This window comes from Poeciliopsis prolifica, unplaced genomic scaffold (genome assembly GCF_027474105.1).
Source record: "Poeciliopsis prolifica strain line A6 unplaced genomic scaffold, Auburn_PproV2 SCAFFOLD079, whole genome shotgun sequence".
Lineage (NCBI taxonomy): Eukaryota > Metazoa > Chordata > Actinopteri > Cyprinodontiformes > Poeciliidae > Poeciliopsis > Poeciliopsis prolifica.
The window spans coordinates 605,521-617,106 of record NW_026562454.1 but is presented as its reverse complement, the minus strand read 5'-3'; the positions used below and the strand labels follow the sequence as shown (position 1 = coordinate 617,106).

Genomic DNA, 11,586 nt, shown 5'->3' with positions numbered 1-11,586 from the left:
CTAAAACTCGACCGCCGCTCATGTGGAAGCAGACGACCTGAGGCGAACTCTTCACAATCTGAATGTGCAACAGTCAAACATCCAGCTGGGACATTTACCATCCATCAGCTTTTTGTTTTCTACGGTTCTCCCAATTGGATGAAAATCCAAATGTAACACAGTTGAGAAGGGTACAATATGTTTTAGGTAGATGGGCCAATAGGTTTGGCTGTCGGAGCACGATGGGTGTTTAAATAACACACATACACAGTTGAGTGAATTTAAAAAACAATTAGCTTTAGTAACGTGAATCATAAACTCACAAGTTGACAAGACATACAATTAAGAAAATAAAACTACACACAATAAATACATAAAAGAAAAACAACAATACTTGGCCAAGTGCTAAATATCAAATTTAAATCTATTGGGTGCACCCTGGTAGTTTGCACTCTAATCTCTTTTAGATGACAAATGAATCAAATTAAATCCTGGTTCTGGTCTCACTCAACATGGGAGGAAATCCAGATCTTTCTAAGTCCAGGTGGGAAGGCTCGCCATCAAAGTCAGTAGAGGAATCCACTCCAGGAACAATCCAGGAGAAGAGAAGAAAAAGCAAAAAAACAAAAACAACACAACAAAAAAAAACCTGATCTGTCAACAGACAAGACCAGCAGAAACATAGAATTATTATTAAACCATTCTAGCTTATTATGTTTCATAACTGTTCGAAAAATCCTTTTCCAAGAACAATAATAAAACATTACATTTTACACAAACTTAGCAAAGGTTCACGTTTTAATAACTAAGTAGGTCAAATAAAGATCATTATTTGACAACAAGATAAAAGAACAAAAACCAAATGAAAGGTACAAAATATGCTCACCGATCTCAGTGCAGCACGTTCAAAACAACTAGACAGGGACTCTCATTCCAGACACGGAGGGCACTAGACAGTGTAAAATGCATATTTTTTAAGTTTTAACTTAAAGAAAATGAATTAAGTAAAAAAAAATACATTATTATATAGGCTTTACCTTCAGTTGAACTGAAAACAACTGCCAATCAACTGCCAGAAAGTGCAACAGTTCCAACTGATCTTAGTGGTTCTAACAGCAGAAAAACTGAAGTTCAGTTTTCTGAAACTTACCACTCTTTCTAACTTATAAGTTGGATTTAAATGTAGCCGGGGCATTATGTCCATTATGCACTCTTCCGGTTGCCCATATAAGGAAGACGCTGTTTTAGCGCAGCTGATTCATTACGGAGGCAAGCAATCGGTATTTACATTTAAAAGCGGGTAGATCGCTGAGAGGGTGAGAGTCCAGGCTGATTTCTCTGCAGGTATGGTTAACATGAAGTGTGCGCTGGGTTGAGAATTATTTCTGATGGCTCCATTTTATTGCAGGAAACCTCCTCTTGGAGAGGATATACAGAGCTCTGCTAGCTTTTAGCGAAGGTAAAGGCAGTTCATTATTATGTGGTTATTTAAAATATCTGTTTAATTTTATTCTCTGTTGTGTGCAGGTTGGCCTGCTACTGTTTCAGTTTTAGTTTGTTTTGGTTATTTATGGATCAAACTTTTTATTCTTTTGGGAATTTTTATTGTTCAGCCCTCCAGGCTCGCTTGTAGATAACCTGTGCTGTCCCTGGTTCCAAGCTGTTTTGTCTAGATTGAGGAGACTAGTGGGAGGGGAGTTTCTTGTTTTGTGTTATTCACCAGGAGTTTTTCTTTTGTTGTGCGAGTGTGTTTTTGTTTGGGAACACCTAGGTGTATTCAGTTACATTTGTTTTTTTAAATTATTATTTCTCCCCCAAGCAGTCTGATTTTATCTAATCAAAGTAACTGGTCATCAGCGGTAAGGTTTCCAGGGCCAGCATAGATTTAGGATTTTAAAGTGGTTGATATTGTACAATAAAAATGAATTGACTATTTATGCCTAGCATTATTGTGATTAACTAAACTGTGGTTAATTTGCATCAGTGCCTCTGATCATTTTCTTTACAAACTTATGTGTGATCTGGTAAAAAGACAACACCAGAGGATTTAAGGTTCTTCACACATAACTAAGGTGGTAACCGAGGTCACATAAACAATAACTATTTACAAAAAAAATTCCTTCAAAGTCAATAAATGATATTAGAAAGAAACCAAAAGACTCTCACTCTGGCTCAGCTGTCTGATCAGGGTCGGATCTCCCGCTCACAATCAATGCTGCCAACACGGGAAAGAAGGTGGAGCCTCTGTGGCATTCCGCTCTCTGATTGGTCTAAACATTCATGGGAATCAAACTTCCCATTGGCCAGGCAGACCACCCCGCCTACCCAATCTCTATTTCCCAAAAGGCTATCCCCACTTTATGTGGGTTACATCAATTGTTCAAGAACACGCTGCAAGCGCTGTTCATGTTCTTCCAGGGAGGCTGAGAAAATAATCAAGTCATCAATGAACACTAAAACTTCTTTTAGGTTCATATCGCCAACACATTTTTCCATCAGTCTTTGGAAGGTTGAAGGCGCATTTGTTATTCCTTGTGGCATCCTGTTGAATTCCCAGAATCCAACTGGACACACAAATGCAGTCTTATGCTTGTCTGCTTCTTGCATTTCGACCTGATAGTAGCCTGACTTGAGGTCTAGAACGGAGAACCGCTTAGAACCAGCAAGTGCAGTGAAAGCATCTTCCAGTTTTGGAAGAGCGTAGGCATCTTTGATGGTCTGCATATTCAGCTTTCTGTAATCTACACACAGACGAACAGAACCATTCTTTTTGCGAACCACAACAATTGGAGAAGCAAATGGAGACTCAGATTCCCGTATGACTCCAGAATCTAGGAGTTCCTGTATATGTTGTCTCACAGCATTTACGTCGTTGGGGTGTATCGGACGTGCTCTCTGCTTAAAAGGCGTCTCATCACTGAGCTTGATTCTGTGTTTCACTTTATCAGTATGGCCAAAATCCAGGTCATTCTGAGAGAAAACGTTTGCCATGGTGTTTAACATTTTTGTTATTCGCTCTTTCCATTCAGTGGATAAAAGTGAATCTCCAAAATCAAAGTTCAGTGGTGGGGAAGACTTTGCTTGAAATTTAGGATAGTCTGATTCGTTGACAGTATGTTCTTTGTGCAACACCTGTACTATAGCATTAACATCTGCCACAATGGTTTTGGGGGGAATGACTATGTCATGATTGGTGTCATTTCTCAGTACGACAGGAATATGACATGAGTGTTTGCTTGGTAAAGTTACTGCAATCGCTGAAACGAGTAAACCATTCGGTAGAGAAGAAGCTGATGGTTGCTCAAGAATAACATCTCTCTGAATGTTCAAACGATTAAATGGAACAAAAGCTTCAACAACAGCGGTCTGCCTTGCAGGAACAACTTTAGGCAGCTTGCCTGTTAGTTCTGCACAACCAAGGCTGCTGTGGATAAGCTCCCTTTGTCGTATCTCAAGTATTTTGAGAACAGCCTGATAGCCATTCATCAAAGGCTGAAAAGATGAAAGTTTCTGGTAATCCGCATAAAGAACGTCAAGTGCGTTTGTGCCTATAAGCACCTGTTCATGGGCTGCAGAGCGGAGGTGAGGAATAACCAAAGCCAGAGTGTTAATCTCAATATCAGAGCCAACAAACTCTTTAGGAAAAGTGATGGTAAGCTCAACATATCCTAAAGGGAACAAACTGGCCATTAGCACTCTCCACTTCAAGCAAATCATTTAAAGAATGAATGGTCAGATCAGAAAGGTGTTCTTCATAAAAGGACTGGGGCACAGTTGTGACTTGCGAACCTGTGTCCAACAGACAGTTTGTGTCTTTCCCTGCAATAGGCACTTGAGCTGTAGTTTTAGTTCCCACCAGGCCATGTGGCAATTTCGACCTTTCTACCCCAACACTCTTAACAACAGCTTTCATGGTTTTGGGACTGGAATTTTGTAACTCTGCTCCATGTGTCCCTCTATGGGAGCAGACACTAGTTTAAATGTGTCTCACTTTGAGAAGCATTAGAGGCTTCCCAAGCAGCCTGCTTTTCTTTCAGCTGTTTTTTCTTAGCTGCTACAAGGGAAGGATTTGGTGCATTTTCACAGACTGAAACAACATGGCCATCCTCTCCACACTGGAAACAGTACCAGGGACATGGTCTGCCATTTGCTTTAATTGTGGAAGGATGCTGACGGCTTGTTTTTGGTTTCACCACATGGACTTCATGTGTGACACTTAGAGGAACAGACTTTCGTTGCTTAAGTTGTTTTGACTTTTGACCCTCTGACCAATGCTCTTCACCTGAAGGCTGAGGTCAGCAATTTGTTGCTTGAGCATCTCAAGATCAGTCTTATTTATCAAATCATTTTTGTCATATGCAAGATGAACTTGTGACATGGCACGCTGCTTGCTGGGGATGTGGCCAGACTTGGCATAGTTGAAATGCTGTTGCATTCGAGTCATTTTTGCAGCCTGTTTATCTTCTTTTGTCCTAAGAAGAAGCAACAATTCTGCAAAAGTAGGAGGTTTATCTTTCTTTTGTTCTAACTGAAGATCGGCTATTAAAGCGTTCTCCCAACAGCCTCTACAGAACTGCTTTAAAAGCTGTTGATCAAACTCTGGAGCGGATACACCACCACGTCTCATTGTTTTGCTTAAGGCTGTGTGCAGTCTCTGCAGGAAAACAGAAGGTAACTCTCCGTCATTCTGGAACGTGCTCATGAACCTAGCATAAAGCTGGTCACCATCTTCAACCGTCCCGTAGGCGGAGTCAAGCAACTTGAGATAAGTTGAGGGACTAGATTGTGGGCTCAAATGTTTAATCATTTCAGAAGCAGGAGGAAGAAGAATGTCTAATATACGATGTGTGCAATGCAAGTCTGACACAGATGGATCTCTGATAAGAATTTCAACACTTGCACGCCATGTATCATAATCTGCTTCATGGCTTGGACGTGGACTCTTGCCTGAAAAAGCTCTGAGTCTACTGGGTGAAGCAAACTGGGATGAGGTATCACTGCTGCGCACCACATGCTCAACCACCACTCGCTGAACTGCATGTGGATTAACATCGATTACTGGCGTAGTAGTGGATTCAGATGAGAATGACAAAGTCTGGGGGGTTGAGATCAATCAGGTTTTTACTGAAAATGGAAGGGTTGAGAGGCTTACTTGGATTACTTGCTGGTGTCAAAATCGGGGAATCTGTAGCCGTCACTGACTGAGGGTTTTCAGAAGATGGGATATTTCTTTTGCTGGTTGAGTCTTTTTGTGGGATAGGACTCCGTGGAGCTGAGGATTCTGGATCAGTCTGAGGTGATCGGGCACAGGAACTTTCGACAGATGAAACTAGACTTTTAAGTTCCTCCTTCAACATTTCTCCTAGTGAATTTCCACTCAACATGGCAATTTCAGAGAGTTGTTCCATGTACATTTTAGTAGCTTTGCTTCTGGCTTCTACGGTGTAGACACTTCCTAAAGCTTTTAACTCATACACAATCCCTGCTTGAGTCATGCTTGGAACACACAAATGCAGTCTTATGCTTGTCTGCTTCTTGCATTTCGACCTGATAGTAGCCTGTGGCAACAGTGGTTCCAATGTCTTCATGGCAGTTTCATGTGCAAACTCAATAATCATGTTTTTATGGAAACCTGATTTAGGATCATCTAAGTGAATGTAACGGTTAATGGAACCATACTTCTGGAGAAATATTGATACTTCCTCATCTATTTCTGACCCTGTCAAGCCACTAACAACCAAAGAATGGGGAATTTGGATGGACTCCCGGAGTACCACATCCATTTTTTTTTTTTTGAGAAGTACATAGCAAGTTCTAGCAATACATGAAAGATGTCTGACACTTAAACACACACACTCGTGCTCCTGGCTGGCTCACCAAAGCTTCTCCTGTAACACAGTTGAGAAGGGTACAATATGTTTTAGGTAGATGGGCCAATAGGTTCGGCTGTCGGAGCACGATGGGTGTTTAAATAACACATACACAGTTGAGTGAAGTTTAAAAAAACAATTAGCTTTAGTAACGTGAATCATAAACTCACAAGTGGACAAGACATACAATTAAGAAAATAAAACTACACACAATAAATACATAAAATAAAAACAACAATACTTGGCCAAGTGTTAAATATCAAATTTAAATCTATTGGGTGCACCTGGTAGTTTGCACTCTAATCTCTTTTAGATGACAAATGAATCAAATTAAATCCTGGTTCAGGTCTCACTCAACATGGGAGGAAATCCAGATCTTTCTAAGTCCAGGTGGGAAGGCTCGCCATCAAAGTCAGTAGAGGAATCCACTCCAGGAACAATCCAGGAGAAGAGAAGAAAAAGCAAAAAAACCCCAAAAACAACACAACAACAAAAAAAACCTGACCGATCTCAGTGCGGCACGTTCAAAACAACTAGACAGGGACTCTCATTCCAGACACGGAGGGCATCTGGCTCAGCTGTCTGATCAGGGTCGGATCTCCCGCTCACAATCAATGCTGCCAGCACGGGAAAGAAGGTGGAGCCTCTGTGGCATTCCGCTCTCTGATTGGTCTAAACATTCATGGGAATCAAACTTCCCATTGGCCAGGCAGACTACCCCGCCTACCCAATCTCTATTTCCCAAAAGGCCATCCCCACTTTATGTGGGTTACATCTCCATCACAGCTTCCAGTTGCTTCAGGTGCATCAGGAAAGTATTTTATTGAATATTGTGACAGTTTCTGAAATTGAAAACTGAAACTGCTGCTTAAATGAAAATTGACAAGGGGACAAAAAAAAAGAAGCATAATTTTTTTTCCCAGCTACAAATTAAATGAAACCATTTATGTGACGGTTTTGTCAGTTTTTCTTTGCATAAAGCTGGAGTTCAGTCAGATTGGATGGGAAATCGCTGTGAGCTCTCCTGACATAACCGTTCATTTCGATATGGGATTTGGCTGGGCCATTTAAAAAAAGAAATGCTGACTGTATGCTTAGGCATACGATGGTGTTCAAAAGTTACAACATAAATCTGATGGGTTGTGTGGGGAACAAATATCAACTAACCTTTGGAGGTTAGTTAATATTTCAGTCAGTCAAATATGTTGGAATTGTCTGGGGTTAAATGTGTCTCTCTAATTATGTACTGACATAATTATGTACTGAACCAAATGCAAACAGTTAAACTGTTTTTAACTGTTTGACTGCAGTTAAAAACAGAGAAAGTGAGACCCTGGCTATAACATCGAAACACAACAGCAACACTTTGCAGCTGTTCTTCTTCTTCCCCTTGTATTCTTCCCAAACAACAAGTTGGAACACTACCGCCACCTGCTGGTCATTCTGTGTAACCTTTAAATCAGTTGATCTTGGTTTGTCTTCATCTACCATCCAGGATTACCTCATATTTAGATCCTCCCCAGGTATATGCATAGGTCTGAAAATGACCCAGCTTGGACATTTTCAGTGGCACACATTGTGTTTGTGGTGGTCAAGCATGGTGGGATGGGTTTGAGTTCCCTGGTTTTCTCATGGGTAAATCTTGCAACTTTATTTGTACTCAGCCCTGACTAGTTTTTTTTTAAATTAATTTAATTAGTTCTTGTCATTTTCATCTTATTGAATAATTTTATATTTATATATTTATTTCTACTTATGGCATTAACTTAGCAAAATGTTACCTGTTCCCACATCAAAATATGTATATACAGAACAAAATACAAGAAAAACAATAAATTTTTGATAAAAGAAACAAACTTTCCAGACCTCATCTTTTTATTACACATTTTCTTTCCAACTCTGTTTTTCCAATGTTTGACACAAGAACAAGAAAATAAATGTTTGACTAAATAAGCAAAATGAACTTCTAATGAATGGATATTGAAAAAAAGTTCAAAAGAAATGATCATATATAGAAAAACAAGTGAATTAGACTATTTTGAAAATAAACAAGAAACTAAAGCATGATATTTGCTGGTGAGATGATGTAACTCCACCAGCAGAAGATTCTTTGATGTCACAGTGAGGCAGTCTGTCTGATGTCATCAACTAGACATATATGTAGAACAGAATTCAGCATATTTTTCATTGCTTGGTATATCACTGACTTGTTCAGACATACACAAAGCTCTTTCAAATTGACCGTACAGGTAATTTAGAAATCGATTGATTTTAGCGAACGCATTTAAGGGAAAATGTCTCATCAAAACCCAAGATACTACAATGGAAAGATGGGACCCCAGATGAGAAGGGGAATCCAGCCAAATTTCCAAGGAAGGTTCCCACCTGTGCACCCGAATGTCTTACACGGGGAAATCCAAAGGCTGGGCTCTATTATAGAAATGGAAAGAGCCCAAAGGTTTGAAGACAACCAAAGACTGGCCCACCTGGAAGCAGAGCTGGAAGAAACGAAAGTCCAGTTAAAAAGACAGAAAGCTCTCAAAGAAGTGTTTATCAACAAGGAGAAAGAGTTAAAGAGGGAACTCGAGAGAATTGAGAAGCTTAGTGATCCAGGAGTCATCAGCGCTGCGATCCTTGCTTCCAAGGTCCACAACGACGTGAAATGTAAGAAGAAGAAGTTGCTGCAACAAGACTATGTAGAATTGAAGACGGCCCATCTCCTGAGCCAGGAAGCATTTACATCAGAAATACAGGCTGAGAAAGAGAAAGGGAAAGCCTCCAAGAAGACCTTGATAAACTCCAGACTTCCTACAAGGAGCTTTGCTCTAAGTATGAAGACGAAGTTGCCATGGTGAGGCAGCAGGAGGCCCAGGTGGAAAAGTTTTGTGAAGCAAGAGTCAGTGAAGTAGAACAGCTTGAAAATCTAAGAGCTGAAAAAGACAACATGTGTCAAAAGTTTTCCCAAGAGATTGCATTTCTGCAAAGCAGCAAAAAAAAGTCTGCAGGCAGAATTGGACCAGGCTAATTGTGCATATGAAGAACTCAATGGGAAATATGAAAGAGATGTTTCTGGACTTGAAGCCCAATTGAAAACATATGAGACAGAGCTAGATAGTGAGAGAGCAGCCAGTTCAGAAAGAGAGAAGAAGGACCTGGAGGAAATCAACAATCTCAGAGCTGAGCAAGATAATCTCTATGAATCAATGTCAAAAGAGATCGCATTTCTGCAAAGCAGGGAAAACAGTCTGCAGGCAGAATTGGACCAGGCCAAATGTGCATATGAAGAACTCAATGGGAAATATGAAAGAGATGTTTCTGGACTTGAAGCCCAAGTGAAAAGATATGAGATGGAGGTTGAGCATGAGAGAGCAGCCAGTTCAGAAAGAGAGAAGAAGGATCTGGAGCAAATCAACAATCTCAGAGCTGAGCAAGATAATCTCTATGAATCAACGTCAAAAGAGATTGCATTTCTGCAAAGCAGGGAAAAAAGTCTGCAGGCAGAATTGGACCAGGCCAAATGTGCATATGAAGAACTCAATGGGAAATATGAAAGAGATGTTTCTGGACTTGAAGCCCAAGTGAAAAGATATGAGATGGAGGTTGAGCATGAGAGAGCAGCCAGTTCGGAGAGAGAGAAGAAGGATCTGGAGGAAATCAACAATCTCAGAGAAGAGCAAAATAATCTCTATAAAAGAATGTCAGAAGAGTTCCGGTCTCTGCAGCAGAAATTCAACCAGATGGCAAAAGATTTAAAATGCAATATAAGCCAGTATGAAACAAGCCATTCTTCACTTCAACAGCAAGTGCAAAATCTTAAGATGCAGGTAACTCAGGAGAAAACAGCTCATTTGGAAGACGTGGTGCTTCTCAACAACATGAAAGCCATGAATGCCACCCTCCAAGAAACCATGGCAGAAGAAATGAAAATCCTGCAAGAGAAGGAAAGGAATGCGCAGACTGAGTTAGAGGAGGTGAAAGTATTATACCAGGAGCTGAATAGTAGATATGAAACTGATGTTACTGCAGTGAAACAACAAGCAGAAAAATATCAGCAAGTAAGTTGTGAGAGAGATATTCATTTGGAAAGACCAAATGAGGATGTACAGCTTGCCAACTCTCTGAGAGATGAGAAGGAAGATGTCAAACAAAACACACCACAGGAGTTCCCAGATTTGCAAGAGAAAGATTCTGAAAGGCAACCTGACCAGGTGGAAGTTTTACACCAAGAGGTTTCTTCTGCGGAGGTTTTCTCAAAAGAAACCGCGTCAGGTGGTTCCACGGATTCGGGATCTATGGAAAAGATGCAGTGTGCTGTAGAAACCATCCAGGAGAATTTGGACAACACAGATCCAAAATCCATGCAGGATGGTAAAAGGAAAAAACCAAAACTTTCTTTTTGGAAAAAAGTACGCAAGACTTTCCGTTTGAAGAAACAGAAAAAAGAAGGAAAAGAGTGAACGAAAATCAAGAATGTTTCTCTTTAACCATCGTGCCATGTGACGCTCCGTCATGACAAAATTTACAAAGACAAGTTTTTTCCCCTTATTAACCAACTACAAAAAGATCCCTTCATAACCCAATCAAACGTTGAGACGAATTTGAAGCCTAAAAAAAGTGGGCAGCACAGTGATGTAGTGACTAGCACTGCAGCTTCACAGAGAGGATCTGTCAGATCTTTCCTGTGTGGAGTTTGCATGTTCTCCCTGTGCTTGCGTGGGTTTTCTCCAGGTGCTCTGGTTTCCCCCACAACCCCAAAAACATGCCCCTTAGGTTAATTGGTCAATGTAAATTGCCCCCCAAAATTTACAAAGGCAAGATTTTTTCCCCTATCAACCAACTAGAAAAAGATCCCTTCATAACCCAATCAAACGTTGAGACGAATTTGAAACATAAAAAAAGTGGGCAGCACAGTGATGTAGTGACTAGCACTGCAGCTTCACAGAGAGGATCTGTCAAATCTTTCCTGTGTGGAGTTTGCATGTTCTCCCTGTGCTTGCGTGGGTTTTCTCCAGGTGCTCTGGTTTCCCCCACAACCCCAAAAACATGCCCCTTAGGTTAATTGGTCAATGTAAATTGCCCCCCAAAATTTACAAAGGCAAGATTTTTTCCCCTATCAACCAACTAGAAAAAGATCCCTTCATAACCCAATCAAACGTTGAGACGAATTTGAAACATAAAAAAAGTGGGCAGCACAGTGATGTAGTGACTAGCACTGCAGCTTCACAGAGAGGATCTGTCAGATCTTTCCTGTGTGGAGTTTGCATGTTCTCCCTGTGCTTGCGTGGGTTTTCTCCAGGTGCTCTGGTTCCCCCCACACCCCCAAAAACATGCCCCTTAGGTTAATTGGTCAATCTAAATCGCCCCCCAGAAGAGTTCAAGAAACAGAAAGAATTGCTTAAAAATATCCTTAAGTCTTGTGGCATCAGCACTAAATCTAAGACTCTTCCTTCCCCAACGGTGGCTGCTTCCTCTATGTCGCCCTTCATGTGTTGTCTACTGGTATAAAAGAGAGGAACCACAGCGTGCGCACCATCTACAGAGGCTGTACATCTCAACACAGTTATCCTGGGTACAATTCCAAGTCTTGGGTGATCTGCTGCATGTCAGTCCCTTCTCTCTCCTCCAGATCCGTCCATCCATCCATTTTCTGAGCACCCTTCTCCCTAACGGGGTTGGGAGGTGCTAGTGCCTATCTCCAGCTGCGTTTCGAGCGAGAGGTGGGATACACCCTGGACAG

The 11,586-nt window shown here is 41.0% G+C and overlaps 1 long non-coding RNA gene across 1 annotated transcript; it reads right to left on the bottom strand.

The window, feature by feature from the left end:
• Positions 1 to 291: 291 nt before the first annotated feature.
• Positions 292 to 1,389, bottom strand: LOC129352731 (uncharacterized). Its single transcript, XR_008604926.1, has 3 exons — positions 1,017 to 1,389; positions 866 to 928; positions 292 to 633 (listed from the first exon to the last, which is right to left on the bottom strand). It is a non-coding gene; the product is annotated as an uncharacterized LOC129352731 (long non-coding RNA).
• Positions 1,390 to 11,586: the final 10,197 nt, after the last annotated feature.